Here is a 23,389-nt window from a genome sequence, read left to right as displayed (position 1 = left end):
GCCAGATTGGGCATGCACACTAATTATGCCCCAGTACAGGGGAACGCCAGGGTTAAAAAGTGGTAGTGAGTGGGTAGGAGAGTGGGGGAGGGGGAGGGCATGGGGGACTATTGGGATAGTGTTGGAAATGTAAATGAGTAAAATACCTAATAAAATATATTAAAAAGAGATTGAGACTGAAGAAGAAAAAAGACAAAGAAAAAAGAGAGAGGCTGAGGAAAGAGAAAATAGACGAGATAGAAGACTTAAAAAAATGTAACTAGGTTTGTGGATGTATTCACAGGTGATAAAGAAGTTTATAGAAAAGGTAGACGAAGTAGGCAGAAAGAGTACCTGGGTAACACAGGGCGAGAAGACCTCAGAAATCCAGAGGACCTCCACGACCTCTAGATGAGGACCGATGTGCATACTATAAAGAAAAGTAACATTTGGTAAGAGACTGCCCCCCAAAAAGAGACAAATTCCAGACAGCTCAAGGTTTTTCCCCTAAAAGATGATGACTAGGAGAGTCAGGGCTCAGACCCCCTCCCCAAACCTGGGGTAATCCTAAGTGTGGAGGGGACCACAACAGTTTTCATTATTGATACTAGAGCACAGATTTCAGTCCTGAAAGAGCCACTGGAGAAATTGAACAACAACAACAACAACAACAACAACAACAACAAAAGAAAAACACCAAAAAACAGAAAAAGAACAAAACAAAACAAAAAACGTAGTAATCGTGGCTACTGTTCAGAAACCATACTCTTGGACCACTGATAAGAAAGTTCTTTTAAGAAGAAGCCAAGTAACTCATTCCTTCCTCAACATTCTTGAATGTCAACGCCATTGTTGGGTAGAGACTTACTATCACATTAAAAGTCCAAATAAGCTTCTCTTTGGAAGCAAATTCAATCTCTTGATAAGCCCATTTCTCTATAATTTTAGTTTTAAAATTAGAAGTATATAGATTATATGAGCCTCAAGTCACATTGAGAAAAGTTCTAGAATGGACCAGGTTAGAGAGATTATCTTCACGCCTGGGCAGAGATGGAAGGTATGGGAGAGGCAAACAGGGTGCCCCCCATCATTGTGAAGCTGAAAACTGGTGTGACTTTTATTGGGGTACAACAATACCCCATGAGCAGAGAGGCACAAGAGGGCATCAGACCTCACATTCAAAGGCTCATAGAACTAGGTGTTTTGGTCTCTTGTCAATCTCCCTGGAATACTCCATTACTACCAGTTAAAAAGCCAGGCACTAATGTTTATCTGCCAGTTCAAGACTTAGTAAAAGTAAACGAAAGAGTATGAAATATTCATCCTACTGTCCCTAACTCCTACAATCTACTTACTTCTCTCCACCCTGACAGACATTGTTATATAGTCCTGCACCTGAAGGATGCATTCTTCTGCCTAAAACTACATCCCATGAGTCAGGTAATCTTTGCTTTCAAATGGAGAGACCCAGATTAGTGATAGGCTGTACAAACTAACTTTGAGACATTTACCTCAAAAATTTAAGAACTCTCCTATTCTCTTTGATGAAGCCTTCCACTCAGACTTGGCACAGTTCAGGTCAGAAATCCCCCAAGTTTTTCTTCTTCATTATGTTTAAGACCTGCTTCTTGCTGCCACCACCGAAAAATGGTGCAGACTGGGAACTGAAAAATTACTGGCAGAATTGAGCAAGTTGGGATACAAGGCATCTGCTAAGAAAGCCCAGAATTGCCAGACAGAAGTAACCTATTTGGGTTATAGTCTCAGGGAAAGGAAATGGTGGCTGACAGAAGCTTGGAAAAAGACTGTAACTCAAATCCCCATCCCAACAACCTTAAAGCACGTGAGATAATTTGTGGGAATAGCTGGATTTGTAGACTCTAGATTCCAAGCTTTGCCACTCTGGCAGCCACACTCTACCCCTTTACTAAAGAGACTGGGACTTTCTCATGGACCCCCATTCACCAGTAGTCCTTTAAAGAGATTAAAAAGGCATTGCTTAGTGCACCAGCCCTAGCCCTGCAAGACCTGACTAAGCCTGTTCACTTCATATAGAGGAATGAGTAGGAATAGAAAGTGGGGTTCTGATCTAAACTCTGGGGCCAAAAAAACAACCTGTGGAACACTGGTCCAAAAAAAAAAAAAAAAAAGAAACAAAATCCAAAAACCAAAAACCAAAAACCAAACAAACAAACAAAAAAACTAGACTCAGTGTCCAGTGGATGGCCATTTTGCTTAAAAGCTATCAATGCTTTGGCCCTACTTCTCAAAGATGCTGATAAACTGACTCTAGGTCAACGAATGATAGTGGTAGACCCATGCCTTAGAAAGCATCATTAGACCACTGCCTGATCGCTGGATGACTAAATCTCACATGACCCATTATCAGAACCTCTTACTGACTGAGAGAGTGCAGTTTGTACTCCCTGCTATCCTGAATTCTGCCACCTTGCTGTCAGAAGCTTACAAATCCCTACAAGAGCACCAGTGTATGGGCATCCTGGCAGAATAAACCGGACCTAAGAAAGAACTCACTAATCAGTCATGGCCAGACTTCCCCAACTGGTGCATGGATGATAGCAGGTTTTTGGTTAAAGGTAAGCAAAAGGCAGGGGCAGCCTTGGGCAATGGAAAACAAACCATCTGCAACAGCACCTTGCCTGAAGGGACAATAACCCACAAACCAGAGCTAATTGCACTCACAGAAGCTTTGTAGCTGGCCAAAGAGAAAAACAAAAATATCTACACAGACAGCAGGTAAGTTTTCACCACCACTCACACATGTGGGACAATCTATAGGCAATGGGGGCTACTTACTTCTGCTGGGAAAGATATTAATAATAAAAAAAATCTTGGGCTTATTAGAAGCCAAAACTTGTAAATAAATAAATAAATAAAAAAACACAAAACAAACAAAACATAACAAAACAAAAAAAGAACAAAACAAAAAACAAAAAACAAAACAAAACAAAAAAACAAGCAAAACAACAACAACAACAAAAAACAAAAACAAACAAAACAAAACAAAACAAAACAACACAAACAAAAAACCTAGCCACCATACATTGTTCTGGTCACCAGAAAGGCCTTGTTGCCAGATAGAAAGGAAATATGATGGCTTACCTGGCTGAAAAACAGGTGGCTCTAAGAGAAAAATAAATAACTTAAAGACCATTATAAACTCAAAGACACAGGCTTTGAATAAACTCAGAAGATCAGGAACTAATCGGCAAAATACCTGAGACATGTGAGTACACTCCTCAGGAAGTAGCTAAGACCCAAGATGGTTGCTATTAAATGCCCACCAGAAAAGGGCAACAATATGTAGCCAGTCTGCACAGGCTCACACATTTGGGAAATAAGAAGCTCAAAGAAACTGTTAAGAGCTCAAACTACTATGTTATAAAAATGTCTGATATTGCTCAAGATAGTGATAATAAATGCCAAGCCTTTGTCCTCATCAATGCCGGACACAACAAGAAAGCCCCTGGAAGGTGGCAAAGCTGTAACTGTCCAGAGGCATACTGAAAATTAGATTTTACTGAAGTTAAACCAGCCAAGTACAGTAATAAATATCTATCAGTTTTTATAGACACTTTTTCAGGTTGAGTAAAGCCCTCCCCACTAAGAAAGAGACCTCCAATATCATGGCAAAGAAGATATTAGAGGAAATTTTTTCAAGATTCAGCATCCCTAAGGTACTTTCCTCAGACAGTGGCTCCTCCTTCATTGCCCAAGTACGTCAAGAGTTAGCCAGACAATTGTGGATCAATCAGAAGTTACATTGTGTTTATAGACCCCAGAGTTCAGGACAGGTAGAGCAGATGAATAGAATGTTAAACGAAACCTTGAATAAATTGGCTTTAGAGACTGAAGAAAAGATTGAACAACTCTCCTTCCCTTCACTCTGTTCCAAGTACAGAAAAAATTACACCCTTTGAAATTCAACATGGGGGACTGCCCCCCTTAACAGAAGCAGGGGGAATGTGTGACCCTGATGTTCCTTTTTTCCCAACACCTTCTAGCTCACTTGAAGGCCTTAGAACTGGTTGGAAAGGACACCTGGAAATTGCTGAAAAAAAAAAAGGAACGAACCAGGAACTGACCACAGTTCCACATAAAAGTCAAGTAGGGGATCCTGTCCTGGTCTGGCATCATTGTTCCAGGAACCTTGATCCCAGATACAAGTCCAGCTGCTCCTCCAGCATGTGCCTGATTACCCAACCTGACCACACCGAGGTCCACTAGCCTGGCCCTGGTCACACTCTGAAGACACTGCAGAGGAACCTCCTCCCTCCATGCTACCACTGACGAGAGACTCTCTATTCTCATTTGAGGAGCTTCTGAGGCTCTCAATGTTACAAATCCTAAAGATGCAAACTCATGTTGGCCTTATTTGACAACTGGGCCAGAGGTTTAATTTTCCCAGTTCTAAGATAAGAACTCTATACTAGAAGGAGTGGGGAATGTGTGACCCCAACTTAAAGTGTTTCTCCCAGGAAGGTAAAGCCTCTAGATATTTCCCAAGCTTGTTTTCCCTGATCTCTGAAAATACAGCCAGAAAGAACCTCGTTTTCTCTAAGCCATCAAAAAAGCTTTTTGTTTCTATACTTTACAACCAGAGATGCCTCCCTATTTGTGCCAAGGACAATAAGATAAAAATTCAGAAATATCTCACTCCCCACTCCTGCCTTGTAAATTTCAGCAAGGACACCCAGAAGAAAAGAACTCTCCTCCTAACACCTCCCAACTCTTCCCAACTTCCACGAACTCTCCTCCCAACTCCTCCCCATTCCTCAGCTAGCTGTTAAAAGCCCTCTACTGTCACTGCTCAGGGTCAAACTCCCCTGCCCTGCATGGTGGAGGGACTTCAACCTCAGCTTGCTGATAATAAAACCTCTTGCAGTTTGCATGAGGTATGGTTTTACTCTGGAGTCACTGGGGTGCTGTCCAGCTCATCCTGGGAATTGAGCATAGGCCCAGTTTTGGGGTGACTTACACTAGCTTTCCACTATATTTCTTGCTTTAATCTTTTATTGTTCTTTCTTCTAAAAGATGAATTAGACAGTATGTTGGATAAGTCTGGAAGTATGTGTTTTTGGAGATATTTGTCTGTTTTTTGAAGAGTCCAGAAGAGGGCATTACATCTCCATAGACCCTATAGCATAGGGGAATAATTTTAGGTTTCACAGAAATCATAGTTTTCCTTAAAACACATACAGATGACTTTTCACCCAACATTTAGAACTAATGTTTACCTGGAGATGTAGCTCAGTGTTAAAGAACCAAGTAACAGTTATGAGTTTCATCTTCAGTTGTGGAAAAATCAAAACAAAACAAAACAAAAAATAAAACAAAAAAAAAACAAAATTAAAAAACAAAAAGCAACCAAATAATCAAGCAAACAAAGAAATTCAACCAACCCACCAAATTAAAAAAACAAAAACAAAAAACAAAAAATAAAAACAAAAACCTAACAAGCAAACAAAACACAGCAACAAGTCTCACAAATGAAATATGAGTCTGACAAGTTTACCCAATTAACTGTATAATGTAAACTGAACAAGAAAACCAATTTTCTAATGTAAGGAAACAAGCAAAACCAGCCTTAAACACTTTAGGAGCCTAAACTTAGGCATGATTAGAGCAATAGGGAAAAAAAAATAATAATGGTAGTGACTACAGCAGAACAAATCTCACAAGGTGTCTAGAGAGATGGTGTTTTGGAAAATTGCTTCCCTTGAAATTATATGGAATTAAGATGGGGGTCTAGAATCCACATTAAAAATACATTCTGCAGGCCAGTGCTGAGTAGGTGATGACAGATGGCTGGCTAGCCAGGCTAGTGGCGTTTGTGAGCTGCAGATTCAGAGATATACTGTCTCAACTTTTAAGTTGTGTCAGACAGTGGTGGCACATGCCTTAATACCTGCAGTTTTGAGGAAAAAGCAGGGAAATTTCTGAGTTTGTGGCCACACTGGTATAAAGGGTGAGTTCCAGGACAAACAGATCTATACAGAGAAACCCTGTCTCATAAAAAAAAAAATGTTGGAATATAATTTAGGATAAAACATGTGTCTATTTCTGACCTCCGTATGCACACATATACTGAAATGTATACACATCCTTTTTTGCTGAAACTCTTTTTCTGATTTACACAATCTATTCAAATTATGGAGTTTTTATTTATTTTCTGGAAATAGAAAATATTAAGAAAGTGTAGTATTTTTATTATCTCCACTGTATAGTAAAATTAAACATCTAGCAAGAGAAATGATCCAACATACTATAAAACACAGAGGGCAGGGAATGAAAGATGACTTAGACATTAAGAGCACTTGTTGCTCTTGGACAGAACCAAGGTTTAGTTCGTAGGACCCACATAATGGCACACAATAATTTTTAATTAAGATCCAGGGGATTTTGCCATCCTATTCTAGTTTCTAAGAGCATGAGACATGCATGTCGTATAAACATCAGATATGCATGTTGTAAAAATACAAATGTGCAAAAACACGTTAGGTAAATAAATAAAACAATTTAGAATTACACACGACAGTCCCTTCAACTAAAACAAAGTAGGAGAGACTTCCTTGGTGTTTTGTTTTTGTTTTGTTTTTTTTGTTTGTTTGTTTGTTTTGTTTTTGTTTTGGGTTTTTTTGTTTTGTTTTGTTTTTGTTTTTGTTTTTTTCTTACTTTCAAGTTACTATTGCATACTTGAAAAATGGAAAAACTCTTACTAGTAGTGGAAGCTAAAATACTACCTCCTTTTTGCTACTGTGATGACAGATGACTGATAAATCCTCTCTCACCCTTTGTAGGAATGTGTAAATAGGCCAATCAGCAATGGGCTTGGCTAAGATTGTTTTCCTGCTGTCCAAACCCTGTTATTCAGTATGCTTTGTGGTGGCCAGGAAGCTGAGTTCCTGAGGAAGTAAAGTTCTTGAGGAAGCATGGTAGGGAGAAGTCTCTGTGGAGGGAGTCAATGAAATGTTGAAAGATGGTTAATCCTGGTTCAGCTGGGGGTCCCAGTGGGATGATGGTGGAGTGATGGAGGTGTTACTAAAGAAGAAATGAGAGCATGTGACCCTCATTGGACTCCTGCGGTTAATGCTTCTGGGTTCACAATCCATTTTACCCAAGAAAAACAGAGAACTTTTTCGCTATGGGCAGGAGATTGAACAGATGATCACCTAGCAAAAAGCAGGAAGGCTAGGAAATTGGAGACCCAAAAAGTATTCTTGGGGCCCAGGGATGTGAGTTGTGAGTAAACTGGGGGTCAGTTAGTGGTGGAAACAGACTAGATCCTTTTCTGTACTGCTGCTGCCCACCAGGAATTCATTAAAAACAAACTGAAGACCAGTCTTCATTTTCCTTTACCTGGTTTTGAAAGGCCAGATTTCCAAAATTTGCATATATAGGCGCCAAATTGCTTCCAAATCCAGAGGCTTCTCTCAACCTCAGAACAGCTGGTACTTCAGACATAATTCAGTGAAGGCTGTGTTTATGTATGTGTTGTTTTGGTATAGGAAGGAAAGCTCTAACTCTATATCTCAGTATTATCTCAAAGCACATGTGCAGTTTGGACTGGCCTTGAAAATAAAATACTCAGCCTTACAATTTTACTGGGGCCTAAGGAAACAAGTCTTCTATATTTTTTATATTTAAATTTTATTTTTTATTTATTTATTTTTTCATTGTTGAAGATTGAATGCAGAGCTTCTTTGTGTAGCATTAAAATATAAGTCTAGTCAGGTGAAAACTATTTCATTAATATTTGCAAAAAAAAAATTGTTTATATATCTTGTTGTATTAACAACCGAGAACAGAATCTCCAGTAACTAGTGATAATTAGAATGCAAATTCTGAAGAAATAATTGGAGATACACTGTAATATGTTCATACTTATTATTTCCTTCTTAGTGTAAGTATTTAAATGAAAGTATAATTGATTGTATAGCAAGTAATCTGCATTAATATTTTGCATATGATGTATATTCCAAACAATAATTCTGTATGATTAATCTTTAATTTTAATAGTTTTCTTGGAGGGTATAGTGGTGTGGGTCAAACTCTCATTGTCATGCCTGTATGTCAAAAGCTGAGCCATCAAACTCTAATATCTGCATTCTTACTTTTTAAAACTTTAATTTCTATATAGATTTCCTGTACAAAATCTTCTGGAAAAATTTGAAGGTACATTTTTGGATATATAATTTTTTTAAACTATAGAGTATTAGCATAATTTCTATATTAGGAAATATTAGTTAATATACTGTATGACATCATAGTGAATAATTCTTTTTATATGTAGTATTTTGTAACTATTTTTATTTATCTATCTATCTATCTATCTATTTATTTATTTATTTATTTATTTATTTATTTATTTATTTATTTATTTATTTATTTATTTATTTTTACTAGATATTATCTTTCTTTGTTTGTTTCACCCCAGATAATCCCTATTCCATTTACCCTCTCTGTGTTTCTACTAGGATCTTCCTCCATCCGCCCATTTTACCCTCCCCACCCTGGTACATGCCTACACTGAGGAATCAAGCCTTCACAGGACCAAGAACCTCTCCTCCCACTGATGTCTGACAAGGTCATAATCTGCTATATATGCAGCTGGAACCATGTGTTGGTGCTTAGTCCCTGGGTGCTCTGGACAGTCTGGTTGGTTCATATTGTTGTTCTTCCTATAAGGTTGCAAACCCATTCAGCTCCTTCAGTTCTTCCTGTAACTCGTCTACTGGGGACCCCATGATCAGTCTGATAGTTGTCTTTGAGCATCAGCCTCTTTTCTTGCCAAGAAATGGCTGAGCTTCTCAGGAGATAGCCATATTTGGCTCCTGTCAGCAAGCACGTGTTGGTATCCACAACAGTGACTGGGTTTGGTGTCTGTATATGGGATGGATCCACAGGTTGGGCAGACAATGGATAGTTATTTCTTCAGTCTCTGCTCTGCACTTTGTCTCCATATTTTTTCCAAGGAGTATTTTGTTCCCCATTCTAAGAGGGATTGAAACTCCCACACTCTCATCTTCCTTCTGCTTGAGCTTCATGTGGTCTGTAAATTACATTTTGGATATTCTGAATTTTTAGAATAATATCCATTTATAAGTGACTGTGTACCACGTTTGTAATTTTGGATTTGGGTTACCTCACACAGGTTGATATATTTTATATCCTTCCATTTGCCTGTGTATTTAATTAAGTCACTGTCTTTGTATCATTAGCTTATATTTTTAGCTCTCTTGCTCTATTCTACAGATTGAGTTCGAGGATGATTCCCCCTGTAGTTCTTTTATTGTTGAGAATAGTTTTTCCGTATCCTGGATTTTTTTATTCCAGATGATTTTGTAAATTGTTCTTTCTATCTTTATAAATAATTGAGTTTTAATTTTGATTGTGATTTCACTGAATCTATAGATTGCTTTTGGCAAGATGACCATTTTAACTGAATTAATCGTGCCAATCTATGAGAATGGGAGGTCTTTCCATCTTCTGAGATTTTCAATTTCTTTCTTCAGAGACTTGAAGTTCTTGTCACACAGATCTTTCACTTGCTTGGTGTGAGTAACAGAAAGGTATTTTCTACTTTAAGTAAATGTTAATGAGATTTTAAATTTTGATTTACATTTGTTGTGGAAATTCAGAAGTTTTGCACAAAGTTTTAGAAATGTACTTTATGGTTTATTATATTTAACAGTATGGAAAATAATCAGTTACATAATAAGGCAATTTGTATATTTTAACTGAATTATGTTTTACACTAAGTCTTAACTGAGTCAATATAGGAAAAAAAATTAGACCTTCTATTTGGTAGAACAGAAAAATCCCTACTTTGAAATACACTTGAAACTAAATTAAGTCTCATTATCTAACTATTCTTGGTTCTGTTCTAGTCCTACTGAATGGTAAATCAGATAGGTATGGTCACATACTATACCAATGAAAACCACTAAGAATTTTAATGGAGACGAGATCATAAATTTTCAAGAGGCAGACATTTGCTGAGAGATGAAGAGAGGATTACCAGTTTTTACAATATGTCAGCCTCAGGTCTAGTTGAAAGATAGAGAGAGATTACTTACTGTTGTCATCTGGACTCTGTCGTTAATTTTAGAAAACCAACTCAAACTAGCAAATTAGTTTTTACAATCCTAAACTTAGTCCCTATTTAGTAAAAAAAAAAAAAAAAGTGTATGGAAACAACTTTCCTAACAACCCTGGCAAAATACTCCTGTGGAAGAATATCACCAAACTATTTTAGATCATTTCCCCATTAATGCAACAATCACTGTAGTCATCAAATGGTTTCCAAGTAAGATCTGAGTCAATTCCATATTAACCTTTTTTTTTTAATTTGGTTGGTTAATTGTTTGGGGATATTCAATTTGAAATGAATAGGAGATCATTTCCTTCCTACGAACAACGTCGAGGGAGCTGCCATTTTGAGTCAGTTCAGGAAACAGATAGGGACTAAAGATAAAAAATAAATAAATACTCCAAATGAAAACAATTTTTAAAACTTTCATAGCATGGCAAAAAACACTGTAGTCATTTACAGACCAAAAGCTAGAAACTCTTTATAGTGTGGGCATGGACTTACCAGCCTAGTCTCAGTATACTACCTTACTTGAAAATTATCATAAAAAAATACACTGAATATTTTGTCTATAGATCTCTAAAAACCTCAGAAATACTTATCAAAATAACAGACTACAATAAATTCAACAGAATAAGTTTCATTTTCTTTCAACAAAATTTTAGGATTTTTATAATATTAAATATTTGTTATGCGTAATTCTAGCTCATTTGGTCATAAATATATGTTTTAAGGAAAATAATTCTAAAAACTTAAAATTTATGTTTTGTATTATTATGTATAACATTGGCAATTTAGATAAGACATGCTCATTCATTTTAAACTCATAAATCTACTCCTATTTATTGAATCTTATAAAAATCAGAAATCTCCCTAGGCAAGATCTTAAACTACTGTTCTCCTGTATGCCATGACAATTTTAGTAGATATTTAAATTTATTAACTGATCTACTAAAGAGTAGAAATCTGAAAGACCAGAATCTCTGTTACTTTTCACATAATGACTCTATTCAATGTAAACTATGACTACAATTAGAAAAATACCCAAATCCTAAAGTCAAATCCTCACCTCTTTTATCAGTCATAGAAAATCTTTTAATAGCTATGGTACTGTAATCTGTAATCCCAGCACTTGGCAGTTGAATGCAGGACTATCAAGGCCTTTGACTGTCCATAGCTACATAGCGAGTTTGAGGTCAGCATGAGTAATGTAGGACTGTCTCAAATAAACCTGTCCCCTACAAATAAAACAGAAATATAATGTTAGTATAAAGATATAAAAATAGTAAATATTTCTATCTCTTCAGTAGGAAAATGTTGACCAGAAATACTAAAATAAATGTACAATTGGAATTATTTTTACTATATTTTTGAAGGGAAAACTATTGAAATCTGGATATCCTTAGAGTTCCCTGTTTAGAACATTATCCTGACAGCATATAGCCCAGAACTGGTAAGAAGCAAGGCTTGGAGAATCACAGGAGTTGCCTTGCCCAGACTTTAGAGATGGCAGCAAATAATTGTAAGTATTACCTGTTTTTTTAGACTGAGGAAGTGCAATTGATGATGACATGTTCCAATATAATAATAGAAAAACAAACAAACAAACAAATAAAAAAAACTATTATTTCTGCTTTAGATCTTGGCAGGGCCATTCTAGCCCCATCGTTTGACAAAAGCACAACACAACTCAGAAAATTGTTTTGATGACATCAAAAATTGTCAGACTTAAAATCTATCGATGTGCTTCAAACTTCTCTCATCTTCTGGGGTTATACATGGTGGTATTTATGAGACCTCTAAATGATCCCGAGGATTAGGAGCATAGTGTGTAGAGTTGGGAGAGGATATATAGACTGGAGAGATAAAATGGGAAGCATGGTGATCCTTGGATTGCCTGTGCCATATACCTTTGCAGTTGTGGTAATAGATTCAGTGCAGATTGACACTATGAGCACTACCCTAGCACACAGTACAGTGCTTTCTTTTCTTTTTCCGGGCTTTTGCCTGTGACAGGGAATGTAGCTTGGATACTACTGGGTGGTGTGTGGAAGATAAAAATCATTGGATCGGTTCAAAGCTATGGGAGCTGCCAGTTAATAGGCTAAGCTTCAGACTAAATACTTCCAATGCATTACTAGGGTCCAGTCTAGATGAATTTCTGGATCCCCAGGATACATGAATAGCATGCAGTATTCTAGAGTATTATCCAGCTTAATGATACTTCTGTTGCTCTTGTGTCTTTCCCTCTTCTGTATCCCCCAAATTCATTCTGCTTTCTTGGCATGACTCACAAATGAGCCTTTGTGTATTAACCTGTGGTATATGAGAGGAGTTCTCTGAATAGAGATGAAATATTGAGTCATGGAAAACACAACTGTGGAAATGGAAACCATCCAGGCGCAAATGTTGTAAAATTAACATAGTCTGTGAAAGAAAAATGCTTTTGCTTTCAGACGGAGAGTGAATGGAGTTTTTCACTAAGCTGGAAGGGGGCTAATAAAGACCTTTTTTTTAACTGGAGAATTTAATAAGAATTAACCAAAACCCAGGTGCAATTATTCTTACAGGAGTGAACTGGATAGATGGGTAGAGTTTGGCTAGTATAAGATACTTGATTTAATGACGTTTGAGATCCTTTTTCAAAATCATGATCAATAAACTCTGCCCTCTGTGACATTTCTACTATATTTGTTTGAAAGATGAATAAACTAGGATACATAGATATAGCTTTATAGTATAGTTCTTGAACTTTCATGATGTGACAATTAAATCTGTATGATCAGGACATAGTCTAGAGCTCTGCATTAGGCACACATAATCTATAGCTCCTGGGGACATACACGCAAATGAACAAACATGACTTTATAGTGTTTCTTGTTTTCAGAATGGAATACATTTTATAAATAATCTAAAAGCAATAGGTTCAGTTTCTATATTCTTAGAGACAGAACCTTAAAGACCCTAAAAACTCTAAAAAATAAAAAAGAAAAAGAAGAGAAAAGAAAATAAACTTGAAGCTTTAAATAAACAACAAAAACCCTAAAAAAACAAACAAACAAACAAAAAAACATAAAATTTTTGAAAAAAGAAAACTAAAAGAACCTAAAACCCTAAAGAAAAACAAACAAAACAATCAACCAAAAAAAAATCTACATCTCTACAAAGACCCAAAAAACCATAAAATCATTACCACAAACAAACAAACAAACAAAGAAAGAACAACAATAACCACACTAAGCCTTAAAAAAAAATCTCATCAAATACACTGAGAACAACCCTAAAATCATTTAAAAACCGTAAAAAAAAAACCGTAAATCAATAAAGCAAAACCTAAAACCCTAAAAAACCCTAAAATTATTAAACAAACATTAATGACCCTAAAAAGCTACTTTTTTAAATTTTTAATAAACATTTTTAAAACCCTAAAATTCTACAAATAAGAAAACACAAGAACTCTAAAAAGACCCTAAAAAAATATAAAACCCTAAAAAAATCCAAAAACTCTACAAGTCTAGATCCCTAATGAGACAATAAAAAACAATTAAAAAAAAGAAAAGAAAAGAAAAGAAAAAGGTACAAAACAACCACCCCAACAACTACAAATTCTACTGCCTTAAAAAATCGCCAAAACACTGTAGATGAAAATCATTTTACAAACCTTATTAAAAGAAAAATGCTTAAAACAATTTTAAAAAATTCTTTAATTAAATTAAAAAACAAAACAAAACAAAACTAAAAAATAAAGAAAAACCCTAAAATTCTAAAACAATCTCAACAACAGTAAAAAGACCCAAAAGAACTGTAAAACCCTAAAAAATGTTCCTTTAAAATGTTCTAAAAACACATCAAAACTGAAACTCAAAAAAAAAAACCTTGAAAACCCGCTTAAAAAAAGCAAAACAAAACAAACAAACAAACAACAACAACAAAAAACCTACAATACCCTGAAACCCTAACTAAAATCCTGAGACTATAAAAACAATCCTACCCCCCCAAAATACCTACAAAACCCTGAAACATTAACTAAAAACCTAAGATATAAAAATAATCCTAAACCCATAAAAAAGAGCAAACACACACACAAGAAAACAAATAACCCTTACAAAATCCTAAAACCCTATAAAACACTAAAAGTATAAAAAGAAACAAAAATAAAACAAAACAAAAGAAAACAAAAAGAAGAACAAACACACACACAAAAAAAATCCAATTATCCTAAAGTTATTTATAAACCCTAAAAAGCCCTAAAACCCTGAAATACCTTTAATTTCTAGGAGAAATCAAGATCTAAATTAAATAAATAAATAAATACATAAATAAATAAATACATAAATAAATACATAAATAAATAAATAAAATAAAAATAAACCTCAACCCTACCCAAAACAAACAAACAAACAAACAAACAAAAAACTTGTAAGGACAAAACAACCTCCCAAATTTAAAACCATTAACACCCTAAAACTCTAAATAACCCAAAGGGCTTTACCCTCTCGCACCCCCCCTCAAAAAAAACCCTGGAAACTGTAAAATACTAAAAAACCCGAAAAAAAGCCTAAAATGTTAGAAAAAGTAAATCAAAAAAAAAAAAAAAACTAGAATCTTTAAGCAAATACTGAAATAGTCATAAAATCCCCAAAACAACAACAACAAAAAAAAAAAAACAAAAAAACAAAAAACAAAAAAAAAAAAAAAAAAAAGAAAAAGAAAAAGAAGAGAAAAATAAAATTCTGAAAACACACCTACCAGCTAGGCAGTCATTCAACTTACAGAGTTTAGCCTGCTTCTGAGTGCTGGTATTAAAGTGGAATAAAACTATACTTGACTCCTTTTTGTTTGTATAATTGTTTTCTAAAATATTTCTTTTTCTCTGTGGGTGAGTGTATGTGTGTGATGTGTGTGTGTGTGTGGGGGGGGTGAGTGTATGTGTGTGATATGTCTGTGTGTGTGTGTGTGTGTGTGTGTGTGTTGTCCAAAGAGGTCATCAGATCGTCTAGAAGTAGAATTGCAGGTGGTTGTGAACAACCATGTGGGTGTTAGAAATTGAACCCTTGTCCTGTGCAAAAGCAATCAGTGGGCCTAAGCAGTGAGCTATCTCCTCAGTCCTTTCTGCCTGCTCTAATCTCTACTTCACTATTCATCTTGCCCAAATATGTCTTTAATTCCTACTTCTTCTGTCTGTTTTTATGTGATGAATTCTCCTTTGCTTTTCTCTTGTTTCTCCAATTACAGCACCAAGATTCTGCATTTCCTTTTGTTTTGGAAGATTCTCGAGGAATCCTAAATCCAGACTTTAGGGCAGTTATTTAAAATTCTTGCTGGAGGTTCTGACAATGGTTTCCTCAATTTTTTTTTAAATTAGGTATTTTTTCATTTACATTTCCAATACTATCCCAAAATTTCCCCCATACCCACCTCAACCCCCACCACCACATCTTGTCCCTGGCATACCCCTGAATTAAGGCATATAAAGTTTGCAAGACTGATGGGGCTCTCTTTCCAATGATAACCAACTAGTCCATCTTCTGATACAACTGCAGCTAGAAACATGAGCTCTAATAAGTTGCTAGAAAAATGAGCTCTGGGGGGTTTCTTTAGTTCATATTGTTGTTCCACTTATGGGATTGCAGACCCCTTTAGCTCCTTGGGTACCTTCTCTACCTCCTACATTTCGGTCCCTGTGATTCATCCAATAGCTGACTGTGAGCATCCACTTCTGTGTTTGCTAGGCCATGGCATAGCCTCACAAGAGACAGCTAAATCTGGGTCCTTCCAGCAAAATCTTGCCAGTGTATGCAATGGTGTCAGTGTTTGGAGGCTGATTATGGGAGGGACCCCTAGGAATGGCAGTCTCTAGATGGTCCATCCTTTTGATTCATCTCCAAAGGTTGTCTCTGTAACTCCTTCCATGAGAGTTTTGTTCCCAATTCTAAGAAGGGGCACAGTGTTAGCATTTTGGTCTTCAATCTCCTTAAGTTTCATATGTTTTGAAGATTATATCTTGTATCTTGGGTATTCTAAGTGTCTGGGCTAATACCCACTTATGTCACCACTAGGGTACTGGTTATTCTCCTCTGCTTCTCATTTGTTCACAGTGATTTTCATTTTGATCTCATTTGTCTAATATGCCAGCATGCCCTGCTTATAGACTGTGGTACAATAGATGTTTAACTTTCATAACTATTGGGTAGTGTTTTGATTTTTCTGCGTTTGCCTGATTGAATAAAGGGGATTATTCCTCCAGCCCATAGTGACAGGCATGCTTTAGAGAAGTCAGGACTAGTGGTCCTCAATCTTCAAAATGTTGTGAATCTTTAATATACAGCTCCACAACAATGTTATTTCATTGAAACTTCATAAATATAATTTTGCTATAGTCATCAATTGTAAAGTATATATCTTATAAACAAGATATATGATATGTGACAGTTGTGAAAGGGTTGTTTGAACACTCAGAGGAGTCTAATTCCATGGTGTGAAAACCACTAATTTGAACACAATGGGGCTACTGCTGCCAATGTAGACTGTTTATCCAGCGTTGCTGGTCAGAAATCTCCGTACTTTGAAGGCAATGGGTTTTCCCAGAACAGGCTTCTCCTGAGTCCCCAAACTTCTGTCAACACCTGTTCACCTTGGTGACGATCACTGATGTATCAAATGACCATACTTAGTAAATTAGAGTAATACAGTTTGCTTTTCCACCCTAGAAAGTGGGGATTCTAAAAATATGTCTACTAGCTAAAAGCAGTGATGGTGCTCTTCCTAGGGTTCCTTACATAGTGTCCTCCTTGGATGTTCCTCTCTGATCTATACTCACCATCTATGCTGCTTCCTCTCATGAACAGCACACATGATAACACTCAACCCATCTGATCTTCAGTCAGCAGAAATATAGTAATTGTATTTCGCATATGGCCCAGTTGCTCATGATTCTGAGGCATAATCATACATTTATATATTAATCATATTGCCATACAATTTGGCAATAATCATATTGCCAAATAAAATGACACTAATTGTCTAGTATATAATGAAGCATATTTTGTATGACTATTTTCAGGAGTCTGTATATTCAATGATGAACACACCATCAGCAAATGAATGAATTCTTGTGAGATGATGTCATCACAGTGGGATTCAATGGGCTAGAAAGAGAAAAGAGGGAACCAAACTCCCTTTCATAATTAAACCTTTTTTATAACAGCATTATTAAATTATTTTTATATGTAGGTCATATCCCTCCTGACCCATTCAATTTCTTCCAAATATATTCACACCTGGGGATTAACCTTCAGAAAATTATTTTGGGGAAAGACATGTGATTATTTCAACATCTATAGTAGTGAGGGGCCATTATTCTCCCTACGTCATGTACACTTAAGATCTTTAGATACCACATTCCCTGTGATAGCCTTGCAGCTCACTGAGTGACATGTGCATTTGATGATAAATTATACACAAACATTGAAGCCCCTTACCATATGCTGTCACCCATATCATGTTCAACATAGCCAGAACCACATGTGAGTTGAAATATACAAATACATTTTATAGTGGCTTGAAGCTAAAATCCCCAAATTAATCAAAATATTATTTGGACTCTGTTACTTTATACCAGTGTTTTTTAAGTGTACAAGTCGCAGGCCTTTTCTGTGACCCTTTGCACAGGTTTATAGTGTCCTTTTACCATCTTCATCCTCCCCAATATCCTCCATTGCTATCAGATCTCCCCCCCCCCTGCTGCTGTGCTTACTCTTCCAAAATACCTCCTATTTTTTAATGTCCCTTATTAAATTTATATTTTCACAATTGTCATTTTGAGTTTTACTTGTCTAACCTAATATATAGTATTTTACCGTTCCATCCATTTTTTTGAAAACAAAGCCCTGCACTAATACACATAGATGAGAAATCTCTCTCTCTTTCTCTCTCTCTCTCTCTCTCTCTCTCTCTCTCTCTCTCTCTCTCTCTCTCTCTCTCTCTCTCTCTCTTTCTGTCTCTCATTTTAAGGCATTCATCCTGTAGTTGACATCTAAAATCACTCCATAGCATGTATGTTTCATACAGTGAGGCAATCAATATTGACGATATGGATATGTAGAGGTCCTTCTTAGATTTTTTTTTTTTGTGAACTTAAATCAACCTGGGAAGATAGAATCTCAGATAAAGATCCTCCATCACATTGGCCTGTGGCCACACCTTAAGGAATGATTTTTTTTTTGATGACTGTTGTTGCAGGATCTAGCTCTCTATGGATAGTGTTATACCCTATGAAGAGGATGTACAGGGTGTGGTGGGGACCGTGGAAGGTACTGAAAAGGATTTGTTTTGAAGAAATGAAGATCTATGTGGCATGAACAATTAAAGTATCCTCTAATTTGTAAGTAACATTTAAACGTACCTGTGTCCAGTATTCTGTCTACATATATTTCAAAAGTAAAATTACCTCATGTATTTCATCCTGTTGTACTGCATTTAATCCATGAAATTCCTTATAATCAGAAGTGCTGGTAAATTTTAAAAACCTTTAAAATATGACTGGGAGATATCAGGTTTTTTTTTTTTTAATTTTATCACAACTTTGTAAGCATGCCCAAGATCTACGTTGTCCTCTTACTTTCCAAAGAATCCATAATTCATGATTGCCATTGCTTTCAATACATGTCATTTAACCCTGTCAAATTCCAGCTTTGTTTGCATAAAAATAGTCCTCCTCTAACTGTGGGTTTTCATAAAGTGAAAATTTGTGTGCTATCCAGCGTGCTGCCTCAAAGAGTCTGGCAATATTTATGATAAGAAGCACAGCTTAAAGATAACCAAGGGAAAGGTTGGAACATGAAAAATAACCACCATGGATGTTGTCAAGTCAGAAACCGAAGACTTTCTCAGAACGAAAATAAAAACAAAAATGAAACAAAACAAAACACACACCAAATAAATAAATAAAAATCCAACAACTAAACAATAAAAACAATGCTAGGGTGAAATTCTTTGGCAGAATATTACTCAGATCATCAGGCCTTTCAGTTGGGATTTCATTTATTATTTCTAGCAGGCCATATGAAAAGGTAAAGTCGAGATGCTGAAAGTTTTTGAGTGTAACTAGGGAAGGAACCAGCCTGAGTGGTGTTCTAAGATGTAAGTTGAACTAGTGTGATGTCACAGAGCACTGGCTGGAGATTGCGCATCTATTCCACTTGGAGGCGCTAGAATCCGTTGAAGGTGAGTTCACTATCTTCACAGTGGTGTGTCAAAGCCAGGTCATTTTTTCCCACAGGCTTTTGGTGCCTGGTCTGTATCAGGAGACAGAATCTTGACGACTAGGATATTTTTCTTTGGGTAAGTACATTTATGAAGTAATTGGGACCCTCATAGCTACAGAAAGCTAAAAATTTTCTCTCCTACAGTGAGTTACTGTACATTCTACTTTCCCCATGTTTATTAGCTAGGGAGATGAATGGTCTAGGTTAGTTTATGTCCTGAAATTATTATCCTTGCTAACAATATCTTGATCACAATTCCACTAAAATGCCAAAGCTCCTCTTTGTCCATGTGCACGTTAGAAGATATTAGTTCTAAATGGCTGATATTGCCTCGACTTGTTGAGTTGTTCTTGAGTTCAGTGATGCAATGGCTTCATCAAATAATTCTGAAGCTGGGTCAGGAGAAACAATAAAGAAGGACAGTTGTGTGCTGTGTCCCTGGGAAGATATTTGTGAATGCAGGCACTTAGCTCACAGCTTACACTTACAAGAGATTCGTGGTGACCCATCTGGCCTTTTTTTTTTTTCTCTCTTCTTAATCATTGGGGGTAATAGTCATAGCACCACCAAAATTGACATAGAAATTCAAGGAGAGGATCCTCATCAGAGGCAAATTAACTCAGGGCTGAAGAAATAAATGTTGATCTGAGTATGTTATTCTGAGCTCTAGAGAATTACTTGTTAATTACACTATTTTTATTTCCTTGTTTCTCTTGTTTCTTTGTTTCTTTGTTTGTTTGCTTGCTTGCTTGGTTAATTTTATTTGAGTTTCTGTATGTTTAGATTAGGCTGTCAGGAAACTCACTGTGTAGACCAGACTAGCCTTTATCTCACTAAGGTCTGCCTTGCTCTGCTTCTTAATTACTATGATTAAAGTTATGGGTCACCACCACTTCCTATTAACTTCTCCATTTGATTGTTTGTTTTGTCATTTTTTTGTTTGTATTTCTGTTTTGTTTGTCTTTCGTTTGATTTTCATTTGTTTAATTTTACTTGTTGTTGTTGTTGTTGTTGTTGTTGTTGTTGTTGAGACAGGGTTCCTCTCTATAGCACTGGCTGCCCTGGAACTCACTTTGTAGACCAGGCTGGTCTCTAATTTAGAAATCTGCCTGTTCTTGCCTTCTGAGTTCTGGGATTAAATGTGTGTACCACCATGGCTGACTTATTAACTTCTTATTTTTATAAAATTAATTTTAGGAGCTCAAAACTGTTTAGCATAGTCTTCTTCACCTGCTCAGAAGTCCTCATAGAGAAGAGTCTTGGTCCAGCATTCACTCCCAACCCATAACCATTGCCCATCAGGAACTCATATATATGACAGAGGCAACAGCATTGTGTCTGGTTTAAACGGGCAAGATCTTCAGTCCCAGGCAATGGGCAAGTATGATATATGAAGAGAGAATGGAAGCCACAAGACAGTGTGATCTACCAAAACAGGTCTACAGCCAGGTAGAAGACAATACCTCTGAAGACTCTGAGCATGACATCACTCAAGAAGAAGAGTAGGGGGAAGCCTTCTTCCCAGGCCCTGGGGAATATTGTTGGCTGCAGAATTTCTCACGGGTGGAAGGAAGGTAATGAGCCTGTCACCCATTGGAAGGCCATCATTCTAGGGCAACTGCCAACAAACCCTTCTCTTTATTTGGTGAAGTATGACAGAATTGACAGTGTCTACGGACAGGAGCTCCACAGCGATGAGAGGATTTTAAATCTTAAGGTCTTGCCTCACAAAGTAGTTTTTCCTCAGGTGAGGGATGTCCACCTCGCCAGCGCACTGGTTGGCAGAGAGGTACAACACAAATTTGAGGGGAAAGATGGCTCTGAGGACACCTGGAGTGGGATGGTGCTAGCCCAGGTGCCATTCTTACAGGACTATTTTTACATTTCCTACAAGAAGGATCCGGTCCTCTACGTCTATCAGCTCCTGGATGACTACAAGGAAGGTAACCTCCACATCATTCCAGAGACCCCTCTGGCTGAGGTGAGATCAGGTGATGACAATGACTTCTTAATAGGTACCTGGGTGCAGTACACAAGAGATGATGGATCCAAAATTTCGGAAAAGTTGTTTACAAAGCTCTAGCCAATCCTACTGTGTACTTTATCAAATTTCTTGGTGACCTACATATCTATGTCTATATTCTGGTGTCAAATATCACTTAAATTGAAAAAAAAATCACAAAGTACAGAAATGTAAACTTATAGGATTGAAAAAAAAATGTTTGTTTTCCTTTGTTGGGTACCTATGGGTCTTTGACAACCTCAGTATCTTTGTCAATAAAATTGTTTTGTTCTAAAAATTAATACGTGTGACAGGACAAGCTTTTAGTGAACACTTTGTTGGAAGAGATGGACTATGGTGGAAAGAACATCAAAGCAAGATGAAAGTTGCAACTCAGGCTGTGAACAGTGCATACATCTAATATCACACAGGCTAGAATGGACAGGACTTAGCTACTGTCGTCTGCATAGTGAGCAAGGAATTGGAGATATGACTTAGAGGAGCAGGGATGGCAGCAAAAGATGGATTTTTAGGAAGAAGGGGAGAAAGACAGGACATAGATAGAATCTCTGGTATGAAGTCTGAGGGAGAAACAACAAGTTGGGGAAAGAGTGATAGATAAAAGGAATGTGGCCTTGTTACACAAAGTGCAACCCAGAAAACTGATCCAAAGAGACTCAGAAATCAGACAAAATAAGGTTTCATGTGAATAATGAAACCAAATGAAACTTGTCTCTCATTTTAAGATTTATTATCTTTATTTATATGGGTGGGAGTAGGGCATGAGCTTGAGATTATAGGTGACCACAGAGACATGAGTTGTCAGATCTCATGGAGCTGGCATTAAAGCTGATTGTTACCATTGGATATGAATTCAAGAAAACAAATCCAGTTTTTTTGCAGTACAATGGTGCTCTTAACAACATAGTCATCTCTCTATTCCCATTAAGATATCTTTTTAAGAAATCCAATATTAACATGCAGAAAAGAGACCAGGAAGAAGTTAAGAAAGATTTAATTGATGGTGACCTTTAAAAACAATAAAGGACACACAAATGTGTAGAGGACACTGAATTCTAAGATGAAGTTCTCAAAATGTGAAGCAGGAGACCCAGGAAGAATAGAAATTTTCTGCAAGTAGTTAAAATTGGGCATATCCACATTAGGTCCTTTGGTTTCTTAACAAATATCCAGCCGATCAGGTCAAAGAGTAATTTAAAAGAGAAAATGAGTATACTGTGAGATAATATATGGTGGGGCATGGATCCTGAGTGCTTTCCCTGAGCACTCTTTGCCTGGGATGAATCCTGTGATCTTTTGAAGGTCTCTGTTGAGTGCCCTAGATGACCATCAAAAAGCTCCCACACTGGCCTGTTCCCCTGGCTCTCCTCCAAACATCTGACTCCCAACATACCTATGTACCATTTCAGCCTTTCTATTCCCTGGAAATTCCAGTCTTAAATTTATGTGTGACCTCATTCTCATAAAACAGTGAAGGTGTACTCAATGCATTTGTGCTGACCTTTTTTCTATGCCAGTTCTCTTGGGTTTCAAACTCTATGAGGTTGCCCAATATGTTGGTCACTACTCCTGAGTAGCCCCTGTGCTTCATGGGGGTCTTACTGGGTCCCATATGCACTCTGAGTGTTTCTTTTGTTTGTTTGTTTGGTTGGTTTTATTGTTGTTGTAGTTTTGTTTTTGTTTTTGTTTTGTTTGTTTGTTTGTTTTTTTGTTTTTGTTTTTAGTCAGGCTTGTCACGGACTCAATCATTGGAGTTTTTTTCTCTAGAATAAGTTTGAATGCCAAATGACTTGAAAATACTCTCTATTGTTGATTAATTTTGATATCTGGGAGAGTTTCTGTGCTAGCTGGATGTCTTAATTAGGGTTTCAATGCTGTGAAAAATCACTATGACTAAGGCAACTCATTAGAAACATTTCATTAGGGCTTTTCAACATTTCATTGCAGTTTCAGAGGTTCAGTCCACTATCATCAAGGAAGTGAACATGCAAGTGTCTGGGCATATGT

The sequence above is a fragment of the Mus musculus genome, chromosome Y (genome assembly GCF_000001635.26).
Source record: "Mus musculus strain C57BL/6J chromosome Y, GRCm38.p6 C57BL/6J".
Classification (NCBI taxonomy): domain Eukaryota; kingdom Metazoa; phylum Chordata; class Mammalia; order Rodentia; family Muridae; genus Mus; species Mus musculus.
Note: the sequence above shows the minus strand (reverse complement) of the source record.